We start from the raw sequence: 21,728 nt of genomic DNA, 5'->3' as shown, positions 1-21,728 counted from the left end.
ACGCGGGCTCAGTAGTTGTGGCACGTGGGCTCAGTAGTTGTGGTGCATGGGCTCTAGAGTGCAGGCTCAGTAGTTGTGGTGCATGGGCTTAGTTGCTCTGCAGCATGTGGGATCTTCCCAGATCAGGGCTCGAACCCGTGTCCCCTGCGTTGGTAGACAGATTCTTAACCACTGTGCCACCAGGGAAGTCCCAATAACTAAATTTTTTAACCGGGCAAAAATTTTGAACAGAAACCTCACAAAAGAAGACATGTGAGGGGACTTCCCTGGTGATGCAATGGATAAGAGTCCATCTGCTAATGCAGGGATCACGGGTTCAATCCCTGGTCCGGGAAGATCCTACATGCCGTGGAGCAACTAATCCCGTGCGCCACAACTACTGAGCCTGCGCTCTAGAGCCCGCAAGACACAACTACTGAGCCCACGTGCCGCAGCTACTGAAGCCCACGTGCCTAGAGCCAGTGCCCCACAAGAAGAGAAGCCACCACAATGAGAAGCCTGCGCACCACAACAAAGAGTAGCCCACTCTCACTGCAACTAGAGAAAGCCCGCGTGCAGCAACAAAGAGCCAACGCAGTGCAAGAGTCTCTTGCACTGCTGGTGGGAATGTGAATTGGTACAGCCACTATGGAGAACGGTATGGAGGTTCCTTAAAAAACTACAAATAGAACTACCATATGACCCAGCAATCCCACTACTGGGCATATACCCTGAGAAAACCGTAATTCAAAAAGAGACATGTACCAAAATGTTCATAGCAGCCCTATTTACAATAGCCCGGAGATGGAAACAACCTAAGTGTCCATCATCGGATGAATGGATAAAGAAGATGTGGCACATATATACAATGGAATATTACTCAGCCATAAAAAGAAATGAAATTGAGCTATTTGTAATGAGGTGGATGGACCTAGAGTCTGTCATACAGAGTGAAGTAAGTCAGAAAGAGAAAGACAAATACTGTATGCTGACACATATATATGGAATTTAAGAAAAAAAATGTCATGAAGAACATAGGGGTAAGACAGGAATAAAGACACAGACCTACTAGAGCATGGACTTGAGGATATGGGGAGGGGGAAGGGTAAGCTGTGACAAAGTGAGAGAGAGGCATGGACATATATACACTACCAAACGTAAGGTAGATAGCTAGTGGGAAGCAGCCGCATAGCACAGGGAGATCAGCTCGGTTCTTTGTGACCGCCTGGAGGGGTGGGATAGGGAGGGTGGGAGGGAGACGCAAAAGGGAGGGGATATGGGAACATATGTATATGTATAACTGATTAAATTTGTAAAATAAAATAAAAAAAATCTAAAAAAAAAAAACAAAGAGCCAACGCAGGCAAAAAATACATAAAATTAAAAAAAATAAAAAGGAACAGGTAAAATTAAAAAAAAAACGTGAATAGACAATAAGTAAATGAAATACAAACCCACCAAATAGAATCATTAAAGTTAAAAAGATAAGCCATACCAACTGTTGATGAGAAAGGGGAGCAAACAGAGCCCTCATACACTGCTGGGGAGAATGCAAAACAGTACAAACACTTTGGAAAATAGGTTGGCAGTTTTAAAAAGAAAATTAAATGTATGCCTACCATAGGACCTAGGAATTCATCTCCTAGGTATTTACCCAAGAGAAATAAAAGCATATGTCCATGTAAGCCTTGTATAAGAATGTTTATAGCAGCTCTATTTGTAATAGCCAAAAGCTAGAAACAACCCAAATGTCTATGTGAATGAAAAACCATTGTTACATATCCACACAATGGAATACTATACAGAAACAAAAAGGGGAAAAAAAGTGAAACAAAAAACAACATGAATGAACCTCTAAATCATTATGATGTGTACAAGAAGCTAGACGAAAAAGAGGACATATAGTATGTTCCATTTATACCAAATTCTAGAAAATGCAAACCACGGTGACAGACAGCAGATCAGTGGTTGCCAGGGAAGAGGAGTGGGGGGAGGAGTACATTACCAAGGGGCTCAGGTAGCCTTTGGGGAATGATGAAAATGCCCATTTTCTTGATTGTGGTGATGGCTTCACGGGTATATGCATGTCAAAACTCATCAAATTGTACACTTGAAATGCATACAGTTTATTCTTTGTCAATTATTATTTTTTTACGTAAATGGTCTAAACAGGACAATTAAAAGTCAGATTCTCAGACAGGATTTTTTTTTTTAAAGCAAGACTAAATTATATGCTATTTAAAAGATGCCCAATTTAAGTAAAAATAGACAGATAAGTTAAAAACAAAGAGAGAGAAATATACCATGAACATTCTAATTTTTAAAAAGAAAAGCTGGAGTGACTATATCAGCTGACAAAGTAGAATTCAGAACTTGGACAGAAAGGGGAATGTCTTCGTGAAAGGGTCAGTTCATAAAGAAGACAAAACATTCTTAAATTCGAATGTACCTAGTCATAAGGTTCAAAATATTATGAAGCAAAAACTGATAGAACTGAAAGGAGAAACGGAAAATCTGTAATTACAGGTGGAGATTTAGATACTATCAGTACTTAATAGAACAAGTAAACAAAAAATGGTAGTAATTGGTAATAATTGGAGTTCTCTGGAACTCCCCTACATTGCTGGTAGGAATGTAAAACGGTACAACCATTTTGGAAGACAGTTTGGCAATTTCTTATAAAGTTAAGTATACACTTAGCATATAACCCAGCAATTCCAAAGGTATTTAGGCAAGAGAAATGAAAATGTATGTTCATTAACAACAAGGGCCTACTGCATAGCAGAGGGAGCTATAGTCAATATCTTGTAATAACCTGAAAAGAATCTGAAAAAGAATATATATATATATAACTGAATCACTTTGCTGTACACCTGAAACTAACAACATTGTAAATCAACTGTACTTCAATTAAAAAAAATTTTTAATAAAATATATGTCTAGGGCCTCCCTGGTGGCACAGTGGTTGAGAGTCCGCCTGCCGATGCAGGGGATACGGGTTCGTGCCCCGGTCTGGGAGGATCCCATATGCCGCGGAGCGGCTGGGCCCGTGAGCCACGGCCGCTGAGCCTGCGCGTCCGGAGCCTGTGCTCCGCAATGGGAGAGGCCACAACAGTGAGAGGCCCACGTACTGCAAAAAAAAAAAAAAAAAAAAAAAAAATATATATATATATATATATATATATATGTTTACAAAACTAACTGCTTTATTTAGCATAGTCCCAAATGGCATCAGCAGGTGAGTGGATAAATAAATCGTGGTCTCTTCATACAATGGAATACAGTTCAGTGCTAAAAAGGGGGGAACTAGTTACATATGTAACAGCACGAATGGATAAACCTTACAAACATTATGCTGAGAAAAAGCCAGGTAAATAAAGAGTATGTACATATGAAGCTCTAGAAAACACAAATCTAATGTGTAGTAACAAATCACATCAGTGATTTCCTGAAATCAGGATTGGGAATTAGGAATTATCTGGAAAAGAACACAAAGGAACTTCTGGGTGTGATGGATATGTTTTATCTCAGTGCTATATGTATGTTATATATCAGTGCCATGTGTGTGTGTGTGTGTGTATTTGTAATTTTCACTGTCCGATACAGTAGACAATAATCACATGTGGCTATTAAGCTTATGAAATGTGATGAGTACAACTGAGGAACTGTTTTTAATTTTAGTTAATTTAATTTAAATAGCCACACGTGGTGAGTGGCCACTGTTTTGGAACTATATCTAATCTAGATTCCTAAGGTAATTATGTGAATGCAAATATTTGCATAATATACACATAAAGTGGGTGCATTGTATTGTGAGTCATACCTCAATAAAGTTGATTTTGGGGGGGGTGCGGTACATGGGCCTCTCACTGCTGTGGCCTCTCCCGTTGCAGAGCACAGGCTCCGGACGCACAGACCCGGCGGCCATGGCTCATGGGCCCAGCCACTCCTCAGCACGTGGGATCTTCCCCGACTGGGGCACGAACCCGTGTCCCCTGCATCGGCAGGCAGACTCTCAACCACTGCGCCACCACGGAAGCCCCTAAAGTTGATTTTTAAAAGACGTAAAAATATTTCCCAACTAACTCTAACATTCCATTGTTTTCAAATCAATATTAATGTTGATATTAATAATATTGACATTTTTTCAAATCAATTATTATCATCCACCAACTCACAGAAACCCTGGAGGACCCATAGAGAAAGGTCCAATCAGAAAGTTCAGCTTTCTCAAGAGTCCATCCTGGGCTAGGTCATGACCCACCCGAGACACAAACACGGTTTTCTCCTCCCCTAGTCAGTAAAAGTTGATCTGGGCTTCAGATGTTTCCCCATAAACCACATTTACTTTCTTCATAGTGTTTGAGGAATTATGACAAAAGAAATGTTGCTATTCACCAGAGGACATGAAAAACAAGGATTCGTTTATTCACTGAAAGTTTCCTGCTTGGCTGAACAGAGTTGGCAAATCCGCCCTGTCCATCAACAAGCGGCAGCTGTCCCGGCCCGAGGAGCCACCCAGCCTCACAGCCTGTGCCTCTGCACCAAAGGGCAGGAGAGAAGGGGGAGCCCTGCTCTCTGCTTTTCTTCGTTTGGGACCAAAAGTAAACATGACTCTTAAACAACTCAAGTCAGGTGACGGACACATGCCCAGCTGAAAGCTTCAGGAAAAGACTTAGGAGTCCAGCGAGAGAGAAAAATCAAAGTGATCTCGGCTGGGTAGAAAGCACACACCGCGGGCAGGGAGCCTGTGAAGACTATGGACGGATGGAAGGAGGAGAATGGAGACAGCGGTGGGGGGGAGACTGGGGGCAGCAAGAGGGGTGGGGAGAGGCGAAGAGTCGAGAAAGACTCTACTCAGCACTCTGATGACCCACACGGGAGAAGAACCTGAAAGAGTGGATATATGTGCATGCATAACTGAATCACTTCGCTGCACGCCCAAAACGAACATAACATTGTAAATCAACTGTACTCCAATGTAACATAAAAATTCAGGGCTTCCCTGGTGGCGCAGTGGTTGAGAGTCTGCCTGCCGATGCAGGGAACACGGGTTCGTGCCCCGGTCCGGGAGGATCCCACCTGCCGCGGAGCGGCTGGGCCCGTAAGCCATGGCCACTGAGCCTGCGCGTCCGGAGCCTGTGCTCCACAACGGGAGAGGCCACAACAGTGAGAGGCCCACGTACCACAAAAAAAAAAAAAAAAAAAGTGTCAGTGGAACAAATATCAGCTTCAAGAGATGCATATTCTAAAGCAATATTTTAGGCTCTTTGATATTCCAGGTTCTCAAGATATTTTGAGAAATAAATTGTTGGCGGATATGCTGTCTTCATTTTGGAAAATACCACAGAGGACGTGGTAACACATGGGAGCAGAGTAAAGGCTCGATGGAACCTCGCAATAGAGAAACCTGTCTTGCCTACGGTTTCCCAAAACTTTTTTGACCCTAAGATCTGCTTTCTCTCTCAACACTTATGAAAACCTGCTCGAGGATATTCAGATAGTTCGTCTTTGTTTTCCTCCCCTCTCAAAAGGCCGAGGCCTGCTAACAAGGCTCGCAGAGTCAGTGTCGGTCCCACCCCTGCTTGTCAAAGTCAAGACCTCGCCCGATGACAGCGCTTTAGAACCAGCAGGCTACGAGGCCGCATCTTGACCTCTGCCACCCATACCCCTGAGTGTACACAAGGCACCTAGAGAAACACACAAACACACTTCATTGTCTCCTCAATCCGTTTCTCATCACCTGAATGTCCCAGAATAAAAAAGGAGAAAGTAAACCAATGATTCATTTGGATGAACTTCCCCCAGATAATCAACTCCTTTGGATGGGTTTTTTTGTTTTTTTTGTAGAAATGCTTTGTGAAGGTCAATCTTATATAAGGAGTTTAAAAATAGTGTAGAAGTACTTTTCAGATGGAAAACAAGAAAGTGAAAGAAAAATTAAATACATACAGATGGGAAGAGAAATCCACTCAGAGACAGATTAAGAGGTGCTTAACACGTGGGAAAGCGTCCTGAAAAGTGGCCAATAATGATACAGAGAAACACTTACTTTGTTCTGAAAGCAGCACTCTGAAGTGTGGAAAGTGAGGAGGAGGCTTGTAGATCCTAACAGCTCAGTTTGGAAACTCTTTTGTCAGTCCCGGGAGAAAGGGCAAAGACAGCCTGAATTCAAGAGGAGGAGTGGAGGCTGAAGTGGACAGATGCCAGGTGCGTAGGAGGGGAGTCAACATGATCGGTAAAGAATTGGACGTGGACTTCCCTGGTGGCGCAGTGGTTAAGAATCCACCTGCCAATGCAGGGCACATGGGTTCGAGCCCTGGTCCGGGAAGATCCCACATGCCGCAGAGCAACTAAACCCGTGTGCCACAACTGCTGAGCCTGAGCTCTAGAGCCCGTGAGCCACAACTACTGAGCCCATGTGACACAACTACTGAAGCCCACGCGCCTAGAGCCCGTGCTCTGCAAAAAGAGAAGCCACCGCAATGAGAAGCCCGCGCACCGCAGAGCAGCCTCCGCTTGCAGCAATTAGAGAAAGCCCACGCACAGCAATGAAGACCCAATGCAGCCAAAAATAAATAAATTTAAAAAAAAAAAAAAAGAACTGGACGTGGTGTCTGATGGAGAGGGGGCCTGCGGGTTCCTGCTGTGGGCATCTCGATGGATGTGGATCCATTGTGACACCAAGGAAGCACCAAGGTCTCGACATCTCCATGGAACCAGCCTGTGTGAGCTCCACGCTTACTGCACCACCCCGCCGGGCACCCCGGCGGGGCTTCCTAAAGAGCGAGGGCAAAGGAGCAGCGCCAGCCAGGAAACCCCGAAGCGTACGAGGAGGAGGAGGCTACGTTAAGCTCACCTTACTTCTTCCCAGGTCCCGAGCAAGTAGGCACCAATTTAGTTTGCGGCTGAGAAAAAAAGAAAGAAAAACAACCTTGAAAGTGTTTTAATGAGTAGAGGCCAACGTGCAGGGAAGAAACCTCTAACAAGGGGCAGCTGAAAACACTAAGCACTGACTTTTATCTCAGTGTTGACTATTACCCTGACCTCTAAAACAAATTCTCCTGCAGCGGGGGCAGGGGGGCGGGGGAGAGCTGCAGAGGAAGAGCCCGTAGCTCTCACAAGGTGATCTAAGGCATCGCCCAACAACAATAATTAAGAGAAAGGGCCCCTTATTTTGTCTCCTCACAGACAATTTTCCAGGGAGACAAGAGTCAGCAAGAAATGTTGTTAAATGAAAACATACCCATAATTTTCCCTGGCCAGCTCATCGGTCAGGACACCGTCAGACACCAGACACCACCCAGCCCTCCCCAGCATTTCATCCAAAAGCCATTTATGAGTCTCCTTTATGACCCAGAGAGCATAACGGGGTTTTTTCAGAACTGCCTGGGCCCTTTGTGACCTAAATCCCTATGAAAGAAGTTGAATTCTCTAAGGAGGATGGTTGTGAAGGGGACATTTTAGTCATCTGTAGGAGAAGCTGCATATTCCTGGGTCTTGCCCGAGGTCAAAACACCAAGACAAAGGAGTATTGCAGGTGTATTTTTAGGAGGATGTAAAAATATAAATTGACAACTGTAGCTAAGGTTGCCCTTGGGCAATTATTCCTACCTATCTGCCTAGACATCCAATTAACACTAGAAAAGGCCTAAGATTTGACAAAAGAAGGTTGAATAACGCATACCCCTATCTTGTTTGTAAAAGGAAAATCAACAAACAAGAAAACAAAAGGAGTGCGAGGAACATTAAGAAGAGGGCCTGTTGTGCGGAGGCAAGTTTTCTAGAGAAAAGTTACCCAAAAGGAGTGGACTTGCGAGGGTCCCAGGCCGCTGCCCTTGTTGGAAGGGGCTCTCCAAGAGTCTTTTATTCCCCCGCAGGGGCAAATGGCCAGAACCCCGTCACTCCAGGTAACAACGTCTTAATCTGGGCACCACCTAGGATGGTTTTGAAGCTTTTCAGTGTCCAGCATTTTGCGGATCTAAAGCAGAGTTCACTTGGGACCCCTCGGATGGCCTCACACGTCACCCCCCTGTGGGCCAGTGGAGAAACAAAAGCCCTAGGAGGACAATTTGGTTTATCTGCCAGATTCCGCCACCAACCTGCCTCTGAAATGGGGCTACTAAGCCGACGTTGCTCTATGTTGTGGACGTAAGCTTTTAAAGTAATTCCTAAGTACTCTACAAACACGCAGCAGTACTATGACTTCTTTGTCTGCACATCTCCCTGTTCTATTGTACGTTTCAGACCTTAGGGCCTCTTGAGTTCATCTTCTCCATCTAATGGCCTGGTTCACACGAGGAGCTCAATTCATGTTTGTTGACTGACTAACCAAATGAATGAATCTAACTCCCTAGATACCCTCCACTAATCCCACATTGGAGGAGCCCTTTGAAACAAGAGGACTTTGCAGGAGCCTTAAAGTAACAAACACTGACATCTCTCCAAAGGGCAGGGTTGCAAGTGTCCATAAGTTACTGTTGTATTTGCTTCACATTATGTAAGTACTTCCTCATCACTTACTTCAGTGCCTTTTTTTTTGTTGCCGTTGGATGTCTGTGATTTCTCTGTTGCAAGTTCCTGAGGTTGGAGACTGTGTCTCATAGCTCCCTGTGGGCCAGGCTCCAGTGCACTCCCTTGCAAAGCTGGTGTCACCAGACCTAACCAAACCCTCAGTCCCTGGATTGCGAACCCATGGTTTTGGATAACTGCGATGTTCCCTCACCCCATGTGTTCTCTCCAAACGGCTCGACATTTTTGTTACTTCCCCATCCTGATACTCAGAGCTTTAGCACATCCCAGCATTTATGGACCTTTCAACTATGGCACCTACAAGTAAAAATCAATTACAGAGAAAATCGACAAAAGGCTAAATGGAAGAAAAGCTTCATTACCAGTAAGCAAATTACAGGCAGGTGTATCACATTTACGCATTGGGGAGTGTTTTGTTTCTCCTGAGTAACAGACAAGCTTTTTCTCATAGAAATGAGATTTTCTGTAACTAACTGATGTTTTCCTTTTTGCCTTTACTACCAAGAAGGTCAAAGACAAACGCAGTAGCCAGTAACCTAAGGCTTGACCATCTGGGTTCTAAATTTTCTCTTCATCTAATCCTTTCTACTTAACTTATTCCCTGTCCTCTCTTTTTAGCCACTGTCTCTAATATTACACGGGTTCATGTGAAATATTTTGAGCATGTAAGAGCTTGGATGCGTATGGGGTGTGTACCAAAGCATAGATTCTGCTTCTCCTTCTATGAGGCCAAGATGTTCCCCAGTAAGATGGACAGGGCCAGTCCTATTGGGTTTGTAGCCCGTTCTCTCCTATAGAAGCCCACTGCCGGGGGGCTGGCTGGGCAAGTTCTTCTACTGGCTATTTCTCACACCCCAAATCTATTGTTCATTGCAACTTCTCCCAGGCTTGGGTATGAACCCCGACTGGACGTCCATTTCTCCTGCTGTCAGGCTCCCCTCAGGGAACTAAAGCCCTTTCCTGATATCTGGTCTCAGTTATTAATATATCTGACCCTTAAATGTAGCATTAAGGGTTAGAACCCATTCCTGTTTCTTTCAGGAGGCACGCCGGCCACTTTATCATTTCACAGACGCAAGCTGAGTCATCAGTGCCTGGAAACATCCAAGCCCCTGTACTCTTCCTGGGAGCCTCAGCCCTAACAGATCACCCTGTGACACCTGCAAGCCTCACAATCAGAGGGGGGCAGTTTCCAGTTCCAGGCGGACGGAGCGCAAATCCCACGCCCCTCACATTCCCATGGCGGGGAAGAACTGCCTTCCGCCTTGTGACTGGGGCTTCCCAGTGGCAGAGAAACACCCCTGAGTCTCCTCACAGACTGAACATTAGCTGCAAGGGAAAAACAGTAGTTATGCGGTGGAGAAATCAGACCCTTGATGGAGCGGGGTGATCACAGTCAACACCACCAGTGAGGGGCAGACGGATGGGGTACCTTCTCCAGGAGGGAGACCCTGAGCCGGTTGTCACATCCCAGAGGTAACACTGAGCTTCCTCACCCGACCACGACGAGACGGCAACACGCACAAAATGGAGACAGCCTGTCCTAGTTTTTAAAGGCGAAGGAAGCCTATTCTGCAAAACTGTCAGTGTTTTCACAGCTGTGAAAGATCTTCAGATTAAGGGAGGCAAGAGAGAACCAATAGCTGGTGGGATACGTGGCACTGCCGGCCTGGACCCCATCCTGGAGGGAAGAATGGAGGACGTTATTGTTGGGTTAATTGTCGACACTGAAACACAGACAGTACCTTAAACAGAAGTACCAAATCCATGCTAAGCTGCCCAAGGTGGATCAGTACTCTGGTTCTGTAAGAGAATATTCTCATTCCTAGCAGAGGCACTGGTGTATTCTAGGGTAAAGGGCCACAACGTAGGCACTGTGTTTCCCAAAAAGAATTTTAAATGTCTCAATAGCAAGTGATTCTCAGTAAAATGTGCTATCCTCCTTCTTAGAACTTTTCTGTAAATTTGGAATTATTTTCAAATGAAAAGATTTTAAAAACAACAACAATAACACTTCAACCTTACCTATAAAAGCTTGGCCTCAGTTATTATTGAGATAACCTGGGTTTAAATCTTCTCTCTGCCTCTTAGCTGTGTGGTCTTGAGCTATTACTCTCTGCAAGCCTTGATTTCCCCATCAATAAAATGGGTCTAATGAGAGCAGCTGTGTTGTAGGCTCTTCACAAGGCTTAATATCACAAATGAAAGCACTTTGTTTGTAAAGTTTGTAAAGCACTTAGAACACGTCCTGGCACAAAGTCGGCACCATACGACTCTTTGGTAAATAAACTGCTACAATTCTGAAATTAAAAACACAACAAACACACAAGACAACTTTCTCCAAGCCTAAAAATTCTCTCTTGGGATCCACGGACTGACTCAATTAATATGTCAATGTTTTCATAGATTTAGCATGAACTATGTGTTCATTGTTGGGTTACCAACCAGACAAGTATGCTTCATCGAGCAGGGTTAGAAATGTGGGAAGGCTTAAGTAACTTGTGTAACTGCTTTTGTAAAAGCCGTGGAATATACTACAAATCAGATGTTGACTTAAACAGAGGAAATAAGTACTCGTTACTCGTCTGAACATAACTTTGAATATTATATTGAGTTTCCAAGAAATAAGGGGGGAACATATGATAATATCCCGGATGGCCCCAGTCTTGTTTTAGGATGCTATGTAATTAGAAACTGCCTTCTCATAGCCATGACTTGTTCAGCCTTCATAGGAAAATGTCTTATTACACACCAAAGCCCCGAAGAAGGAAAGGGAAAATTCCCCCATTTAGGGCCTCTGCTATAATTTTTCCTGGAAGACAACAGGGTTGGGGCAACTCAGAGACTTATTTGCAAAGATCCTGAAGACTCTTGCCAGGAAAGCGCTCATGTCCGCAGGGCCCAAGGGAGTGCCAACTCCAACCATCCCAGGGCCGCAGGCTTCTCAGGAGGCCACCTGGTTGGTCCCAGAGGTTCCAGGAAAATGACCACTTGTAGCATCCAGGGGGGTGGCAGTGCCTCTGACCCAGCAGGTCAGGTGACACCAGCCTGGGGGCGGTAATGAATACTTACTTCGGTGAAGTAATGCATATTCACCTTGGGTTACCCCAGCAATACCTCCAGCTGTGCTAAATTGTATCCCCATCAAGTCATTTCACGTGCGCCTAGAACATACAGGCCCCTCATATCTCACAGAAGTACTATTAGCCTCTGACTTGATAACACACAGCCCTGCCCCGACGGCCACGCTCTAAGAAACAGCCTCACTGCTCTGTTGAAGCAGTGACGGGCTTTTTTGTATTATTCTTTTAAACAAGAAGTTCATTTAAATAACAAGACATTGACTTGAAAGGAAATCTATCTCAGATTCATTTCCTTTAGAGAAATTTATTCCAACTTAAAAACACACTGCCCTACATGTAATGATGATTGTACAAAAAATTATAAAATTGTCCTTTGTTGTACAATGATAAATAAAATATGTTGAAATTCTCCAATCAAATAAAGTAGGCAGGGACTTCCCTGGTAGTGCGGTGGTTAAGAATCCACCCCCCAATGCAGGGGACATGGGTTCAATCCCTGGTCCAGGAGGATCCCACATGCCACGAAGCAACTAAGCCCGTGCGCCACAACTACTGAGCCCGTGTGCCACAACTACTGAAGCCCGCAGCCTAGAGCCCATGCTCTGTAACAAGAGAGGCCACCGCAATGAGAAGCCCGCATACCGCAATGAAGAGTGGCCCCCACTCGCCACAACTAGAGAAAGCCTGCACGCAGCAACAAAGACCCAACGCAGCCAAAAATAATAATAAATAAATTATAAATAAATAAATAAAGTAGGCAAAGGATTTTGTCGTTATTGTTTGTCAGGCAATGAGAGCAAAATAACTTAATGACATAGAAAAATAAAAGTTGAATGAGTTATACTGCCAGTGGGTCTTCTTACACAAAGTCTTTTTTCCACTCGATTTCCTTTTGATGTCAATAGACTATATCACTGACCATTTAGTAAAAAGTAATAATAATAGTATAATAGATAACATTTAACATCTGCCAGTTACTTTATGTACAACAAAAGAAAGGGAGAGGGGAGTGACAGAGCAGAGAAAAACGGTGAATACAAGTCAGGATGTGCAGAATCAAACTGCACTTTTCTTGGCACATTTTCTTGCCTATGAGCTCCGGGGTGAAGTAGCGCATCGTCTGTATGTTCATCCTTCATTTCCAACTGTGCAAATGCATCTATTTCATTGATCATCTGCCCATCAAACTGGAATGTAATCTGCCGCAGTGACAAGCCCTGTCATTCACACCAGGTTTTCATTCATCCACGAGCGCTGGATTCCTCTTCATCTTCAACAGAATTACCCACCCGACCTCCTTCAAATTAATTTGCTCACTGTCCCTGTCCTGACCCTTCCTGGGGGTTTGCATCAGCCACGTGAGTGCTTGAGACTCCTCAGCTGCTCCATCACTAAAGAGGGGCCGGGGGCCTCCCTGGTGGCGCAGTGGTTGAGAGTCCGCCTGCCGATGCAGGGGATACGGGTTTGTGCCCCGGTCTGGGAGGATCCCACGTGCCGCGGAGCGGCTGGGCCCGTGAGCCATGGCCGCTGGGCCTGCGCATCCGGAGCCTGTGCTCCGCAACGGGAGAGGCCACAACAGTGAGAGGCCCGCATACCGCAAAAAGAAGAAAAAAAAAAAAAAAAAAGAGGGGCCGGGTCTGCACCCAACACACCAGCTGCACAGGAGGGTAGGAGGAGATGGGACAGTAGTGATGCTCTCGGGGGGTATTCTATGTTCCACGAGGGTCCCTGCATGAAGACACCTTGAGAATGTCTCTTTTGTCTCACATCTAGAAAAGCTGAGCTTCCCTGTACGGCTATTCTGGTTGTTGGAGGACCCGGGGCTTGGTCCCTGTCCCCTTCTCTTCTCACCAGGGGGTCTCACCGGGTCCCATCAACCTCATCCAAGCTACAGTCGTGTCTCTCTGGACTGGCTCCCCATTTCCACACTGGCTCATCTACGGTGCAGCGACCACACAGAAGACAACCTTTTAAAAACATGAATCACATCCTGGTACCCGCCTGCCCAGCGCCCTCCAGCCCTCCTCTCTGCCCTTTGACTCCAACCTGGACTTGCCAAGCCCGTCATGATCACTGCTGACCTCTGACCTCCGCTCAGACCGTGCTCGCCCTGACCCTCACGCTCCAACCACAGAGGCCTCCCTTCTGTTTCTCAAATGAGCCCAGGTCATTCCTTTGCCCCAGCTGCCCAGCTGCCGCTCTGCCCCGAGGCTCCTCTCCCAGATGGTCAGCATCAGGTTCTCCATTGTCACCCAGACCTCAGCAGCTTTAACCTCCCGATCTAAGGTCACCTCCCAGCCATCTCGTAGTGCATTCACTTCTCTTAATCCTCGCAGAATCCTGATGAATAGCTTTTTTACTTTCCTCTTTTTTTATTCTGCTACTTCCCCCAAACTGTGATCCTGGGCGAAAAGAAATCCTTTCTGTCTCATCCACTGTTGAGATCTCAGAGGCAAAAGTAGTGCCTGGAATAGCCATAAGCCACCAAGCAGGTACTGAATGGTTCTTAAGGATCTCGTAGACTTTGCAACCATCAGGGTTCCTGTCACTGCTATGATCCCAGGACTTTCAGGGTCAAAGGCGAGACTCACTTCTACTACCATCAGGCCTCACAACATGCATTTCAGGGCAGCATGCTTTACTCCGGGCTTCCTTATGTTTCTCACCTAATTTTCCTCTTACCCTGATTTGCTCATCTTAAAAAGTAGTTATAAAGGGCCCAGTGGACCGCTAAGCTTTCCTCAACCCTTAATAACATGTGGTGGTGTGTAAATAAATCCTACAGGTGGCCTTCTACTAAATATGATGAGCTCGAGGAATCAGCCCCCTCCGTGATTTACCAGCCAGAGGTTGGTGAGAGCCAAACCCGAAGCCCTCCCCACGAGTCAGTGCTGGGGAGGGGGGGCAACGGGAAAAATAAAATCCTCACATCACAGCCAATATCAGTTACTGGGCATCAGGACAGCAGACACCAGGCTGCGGGCCCCAGGACCCGCGAAAGTGAGCAGGGCGACCGGACAGTGTGGGAGGAGCTTGCTCAGCTCGTCCCTTCAGCAGAAGGGACACCTTTGTTTTAAAATTGTAAATCAAACTAAACATCTTATTGCTTATAGTATGTCTTTCTTTTTAATTGTGTTTTGGTTTTTTTTTTCCTTGCAGTAAGCGGGCCTCTCACTGTTGTGGCCTCTCCCATTACGGAGCACAGGCTCCAGACACGCAGGCTCAGCGGCCATGGCTCACGGGCCCAGCCACTCCGCGGCATGTGGGATCCTCCCGGACCGGGGCATGAACCCGTGACCCCTGCATCGGCAGGCGGACTCTCAACCACTGCACCACCAGGGAAGCCCTTAATTGTGGTTTTTAAAAAAACATGTTAACATGAAATTTACCATCTTAACCATTTCTAAGTGTTCAGTTCAGTAGTGTTAAACATGTCCACACTGCTGTGTCACAGCTCTCCAGAACCTTCTGGCCTCCCCTTACTGAGATTGACACCCATTAAACAATGGGTCTCCATTTCCCCCACCTCGCAGTCCCTGGCCACCCCCATTCTACTTCCTGTTTCTATTCGTTTGACCACTTTAGATAACTCAAATAAGTGGAATCACACAGTACTAGTCCTTTTCTGACTGTTTTTTTTCACTTAGCATAATGTCCCCAAGGTTCATCCGTGTTGTCACACGTGACAGGCTATGTTTCTTTTTAAAGGCTGAATAATCCTCCATTGTATGCATATACCATGTTTTGTTTATCCAGTCATCTATCAGTGGATGGCCAGGACAGCCTCCTGACTATCATCGGATGGAACACTTCTGCTACCAGGTGTCAACAGTCATCCTATTCCTCCAGGCCCCATGTCTAACAAGTGACTGAGAGAGGAATCGAATTTCGCCTCTAATATCACAAATCTGTCCACTTTTCATTACTTCCATGGCTAGTTCCTTAATGCCCGTTACCATAGTATCAGCGTGATCACTGCAAGGGCCTTCTAACTGCTCACCTGGCTCTTTCCCACCCATTCTCCATTCTCAATTCCAGTGTGATTATGCCACCCTAGGGGGCACTCCAATGCCCTCCTTGGTGGCATTCAAGGCCATCCTTGACGGGAGCCTCACCCCCTGCATCCTGCCCACACTTGCTTCCGCCACTCGTGAAGCCCCTCTGCACACACCGGCCACCTCGCACCTTCCCAACTTTCTCATGCTGCCTCTCCTGCCTGGCACACAATCACCACGTTTCTTCACTGGCCTAATGCTTCTTCATCACCCAGGAAGTACCTCGGGCATCTCTCCAATTCCTAAACACAGGCGCTGTCCTCCTGTGCAGCCTCCCAGCACTGGAGTCCCTGATTCACAGTCTTCATTCAGTGTTTCGAGGAATTGTTTCTTCCCCCAGGTTCTCACGGGCATTCTGGGTTCCTCGGTCATGTTCTCAGGGCATAAGGTCATATTCTCCATCCCATCACCACCTTCTCTTCCATGCTAAGTAGACATTTCACAGCGAAACAGTACGTAGGAACTTCTCAAAGCTCCAGTGTCAAGCTCAAGTAACATATAAACAAATGCACTTAGAGGGATGTTTAAATTGTGAATTATAGGTACAAAGAAACTATAAACAATTTAAACTGGTGAAGAATTGCTCTGCTGTGTGCCTCTGTTTTATACAAGTCTTCATGCATGAGGGCTGAGTCACAGAACAACAAAGAATGGCCGTTCAGTTCCATGGCAGGAACCACAAACGCTAAGGTCACAGACATCCATTCTGTATCCCGTTTTCAGTAGGGTATGAAAAATTACCCTTTCTGTCTGAGGCTTTCTTTGTGTAAGCTCAAATTTCATTTCGGAAATTCTGAACAGGCTCTTTTCAATTAAAATTAATCACTTTTCCACATTATAAAAAATTTTAAATGTTTCTAAACAAAGTTGGTTGAACTTGGAGAACTGGGTGGTCAAAAAGGAATGAAACCTGTCAAATAATATTAATAAGAAAGATTTTGGGTAAGTAGGGTGACATTTTTAAAGGAAAGATGTTCCTTGTTCAAAAAGGAACAAAAATAGTGTTCCTTTTTTGAATAGCAGCTTTAGGAAATGGAATTTGGATTATCCTTGGTTCAAGTAGGAATAAAAGAAGAGAAACACGGTCATTCACATTTCTTAATGTCTTCATAGAGAGATATCTTTTTAATTTCCAAGACTAACTACAATCTTCTTTTCTCGCTTGTATATCTAACTTCATATCTTCATGTGAAATCTCTCAGATTGATTCCTTAAATAAGAGATCACAATTCATACAGTACCATAGTTGGAATTTGGAAATAATGCTTTCAATTCTCTTGAGAAGGTATCTATCTACAAATTCACATTTAAATAAAGAACATCAAAAAATATTGGAAACTAAGGAACTAAACAAAACAAACTAATTTTCACTCAAAAATTTAAAAATAAATAAATAAATAAATAAAAATGAAGTGGGAAAAAAGCCTCAGTAGAGATAAAAGCAAAAAGTAATAAATTAGAAAACAAACAAAAAGTAGAATTAATCAGTAAAATCCAGATTTTTGCTTTTAAAAGTCCAACAGAAAAGATAAATCCCTGGCAACTGTGTGCAGGAAAGAAAAGAAAAAAAAAAACACATGCATCTGTAACATAAGAAATGAAAAGAGAAATGATTACAGAATAGAGGAAAGACTACTATATATAATTCTGTTAATGTGTTTGAAGACCTGGATGAAGAGGACAGTTCCTAGAAAATTTAAATCATCAAAGTAAAATCAGGAAGACGTAGAAATCTGCATGGGAAATAATCCTTAGGGGAAAAACTGAAAAAGTTAAAAAGAACTACCCCCAAAATATGACACAAGATTCAGATGGATTTTAGAGAGTCCTATCAAGGAAGATATAAATAATCCTTACATGAGTTAAACTATTCTGGAATACAGAGAAAGATGAAGAGGTTTTTTTTCTAATTTTTAAATTTATTTATTTTTTTATACAACAGGTTTGAATTAGCTATCCATTTTATACACATCAGTGTATACATGTCAATCCCAATCACCCAATTCATCACACCACCATCCCCACCCCACCCCGCCGCCGCTTTCCCCCTTGGTGTCCATACGTTTGTTCTCCACATCTGTGTCTCTATTTCTACCCTGCAAACCTGTTCATCTGTACCATTTTTCTAGGTTCTACTATATGCATTAATATATGATATTTGTTTTTCTCTTTCTGACTTACTTCACTCTGTATGACAGTCTCTAGATCCATCCACATCTCTACAAATGACCCAGTTTCGTTCCTTTTTATGGCTGAGTAATATTCCATTGTATATATGTACCACATCTTCTTTATCCATTCGTCTGTCGATGGACATTTAGGTTACTTCCATGACCTGGCTATTGTAAATAGTACTGCAATGAACATTGGGGTGAATGTGTCTTTTTGAATTATGGTTTTCTCTGGGTATATGCCCAGTAGTGGGATTGCTGGGTCGTATGGTAGTCCTATTTTTAGTTTTTTAAGGAACCTCCATACTGTTTTCCATAGTGGCTGTATCAATTTACATTCCCACCAACAGTGCAAGAGGGCTCCTTTTTTTCCACACCCTCTCCAGCACTTGTTGTTTGTAGATTTTCTGATGATGCCCATTCTAACTGGTGTGAGGTGATACCTCATTGTAGTTTTGATTTGCATTTCTCTAATAATTAGTGATGTTGAACAGCTTTTCATGTGCTTCTTGGCCATCTGTATGTCTTCTTTGGAGAAATGTCTGTTTAGGTCTTCTGCCCATTTTTGGATTGGGTTGTTTGTTTTTTTAATATTGAGCTGCATGAGCTGTTTATATATTTTGGAGATTAATTCTTTGTCTGTTGATTCGTTTGCAAATATTTTCTCCCATTCTGAGGGTTTTTTGTCTTGTTTATGGTTTCCTTTGCTGTGCAAAAGTTTTGAAGTTTGATTAGGTCCCATTTGTTTATTTTTGTTTTTATTTCCATTACTCTAGGAGGTGGATCACAAAAGATCTTGCTGTGATTTATGTCAGAGAGTGTTCTTCCTATGTTTTCCTCTAAGAGTTTTATAGTGTCTGGTCTTACATTTAGGTCTCTTATCCATTTTCAGTTTATTTTTGTGTATGGTGTTAGGGAGTGTTCTAATTTCATTCTTTTATATGTAGCTGTCCATTTTTCCCAGCACCCCTTATTGAAGAGACTGTCTTTTCTCCATTGTATAGTCTTGCCTCCTTTGTCATAGATTAGTTGACCATACGTGCGTGGGTTTATCTCTGGGCTTCTATCTTGTTCCATTGATCTATGTTTCTGTTTTTGTGCCAGTACCATATTGTCTTGATTAATGTAGCTTTATAGTATAGTCTGAAGTCAGAGATCTGATTCCTCCAGCTCTGCTTTTTTCCCTCAAGACTGCTTTGGCTATTCGGGATCTTTTGTGTCTCCATACAAATTTTAAGATTTTTTGTTCTAGTTCTGTAAAAACTGCCATTGGTAATTTGATAGGGATTGCATTGAATCTGAAGATTGCTTTGGGTAGTATAGTCATTTTCACACTATTGATTCTCCCAATCCAAGAACATGGTATATCTCTCCATCTGTTGGTACCATTTTTAATTTCTATCATCAGTGTCTTATAGTTTTCTGCATACAGGTCTTTTGTCTCCCTAGGTAGGTTTATTCCTAGGTATTTTATTCTTTTTGTTACAATGGTAAATGGGAGTGTTTCCTTAATTTCTCTTTCAGATTTTTCATCATTAGTGTATAAGAATGCAAGGGATTTCTGTGCATTAATTTTGTACCCTGCAACTTTACCAGATTCATTGATTAGCTCTAGTAGTTTTCTGGTGGCATCTTTAGGATTCTCTATGTATAGTATGATGTCATCTGCAAACAGTGACAGGTTTACTTCTTCTTTTCCAATTTGTATTCCTTTTATTTCTTTTTCTTCCCTGATTGCCATGGCTAGGACTTCCAAAACTATGTTGAGTAGTGGTGGTGAGAGTGGATGTCCTTGTCTTGTTCCTGATCTTAGAGGAAATGCTTTCAGTTTTTCTCCATTGAGAATGATGTTTGCTGTGGGTTTGTCCTATATAGCCTTTATTATGTTGAGGTAGGTTCCCTCTGTGCCCACTTTCTGGAGAGTTTTTATCATAAATGGGTGTTGAATTTTGTCAAAAGCTTTTTCTGCATCTATTGAGATGATCACATGGTTTTTCTCCTTCAGTTTGTTAATATGGTGTATCACATTGATTGATTTGCATATATTGAACAATCCCTGCATCCCTGGGATAAATCCCACTTGATCATGGTGTATGATCCTTTTAATGTGCTGTTGGATTCTGTTTCCTAGTATTTTGTTGAGGATTTTTGCATCTATAGTCATCAGTGATATTGGTCTGTAATTTTCTTTTTTTGTAGTATCATTGTCTGGTTTTGATATCAGGGTGATGGCGGCCTCAAAGAATGAGTTTGGGAGTGTTCCTTCCTCTGCAATTTTTTTGGAAGAGTTTGAGAAGGATGGGTGTTAGCTCTTCTCTAAATGTTTGATAGAATTCACCCGTGAAGCCATCTGGTCCTGGACTTTTGTTTGTTGGAAGATTTTTAATGACAGTTTCAATTTCATTACTTGTGATTGGTCTGTTCATATTTTCTGTTTCTTCCTGGTTCAGTCTTGGAAGGTTATACCTTTCTAAGAATTTGTCCATTTCTTCCAGGTGGTCCATTTTATTGGCATAGAGTTGTTTGTAGTAGTCTCTTAGGATGCTTTGTATTTCTGCAGTGTCTGCTGTAACTTCTTTTTCATTTCTAATTTTATTGATTTGAGTCCTCTCCCTCTTTTTCTTTTTCTTTTTTTTTTTTTTTTTTTTTTTTTTTTTGTGGTACGCAGGCCTCTCACTGTTGTGCCTCTCCCCTCTCCCGTTGTGGAGCATAGGCTCCAGACGTGCAGGCTCAGCGGCCATGGCTCACGGGCCCAGATGCTCCGCGGCATGTGGGATCTTCCCAGACCGGGGCATGAACCCATGTCCCCTGCATCGGCAGGTGGACTCTCAACCACTGCGCCACCAGGGAAGCCCTCCCTCTTTTTGTTGATGAGTCTGGCTAATGGTTTATCAATTTTGTTTATCTTCTCAAAGAACCAGCTTTTAGTTTTATTGATCTTTGCTATTGTTTTCTTTGTTTCTATTTCATTATATCTGCTCTGATCTTTATGATTTCTTTCCTTCTGCTAACTTTGGGTTTTGTTTGTTCTTCTTTCTCTAGTTCCTTTAGGTGTCAGGTTAGATTGTTTATTTGAGATTTTTGTTGTTTCTTCAGGTAGACTTGTATTGCTATAAACTTCCGTCTTAGAACTGCTTTTCCTGCATAGGTTTTGGATCGTCGTGTTTTTGTTGTTATTTGTCTCCACGTATTTTTTGATTTTCTCTTTGAGTTTGTCAGTGATCTCTTAGTTACTTAGTAACATATTGTTTAGCCTCCATGTGTTTGTGTTTTTTACATTTTTTTCCCTGTAATTGATTTCTAATCTCATAGCATTGTGGTCAGAAAAGATGCTTGATATGATTTCAGTCTTCTTAAATTTACTGAGGCTTGATTTGTGATGCAAGATGTGATCTATCCTGGAGAATGTTCCGTGTGCACTTGAGAAGAAAGCGTAATCTGCTGTTTTGGGATGGAATGTCCTATAAATATCAATTAAATCTATGTGGTCTATTATGTCATTTAAAGCTTGTGTTTCCTTATTAATTTTCTGTTTGGATGATCTGTCCATTGGTGTAAGTGAGGTTTTAGAGTCCCCCACTATTATTGTGTTACTGTCGATTTCCTCTTTTATAGCTGTTAGCAGTTGTCTTATGCATTGAGGTGCTCCTGTGTTGAGTGCATATATATTTATAATTGCTATATCTTCTTCTTGGATTGATCCCTTGATCGTTATGTAGTGTCCTTCCTTGTCTCTTGTAACATTCTTTATTTTAAAATCTATTTTATCTGATATGAGTATTGCTACTCCAGCTTTCTTTTAATTTCCATTTGCATGGAATATCTTTTTCCATCCCCTCACTTTCAGTCTGTGTGTGTCCCTAGGTCTGAAGTGGGTCTCTTGTAGACAGCATATATATGAGTCTTGT

Source organism: Mesoplodon densirostris, chromosome 10, assembly GCF_025265405.1.
Source record: "Mesoplodon densirostris isolate mMesDen1 chromosome 10, mMesDen1 primary haplotype, whole genome shotgun sequence".
Lineage (NCBI taxonomy): Eukaryota > Metazoa > Chordata > Mammalia > Artiodactyla > Ziphiidae > Mesoplodon > Mesoplodon densirostris.
Note: the sequence above shows the minus strand (reverse complement) of the source record.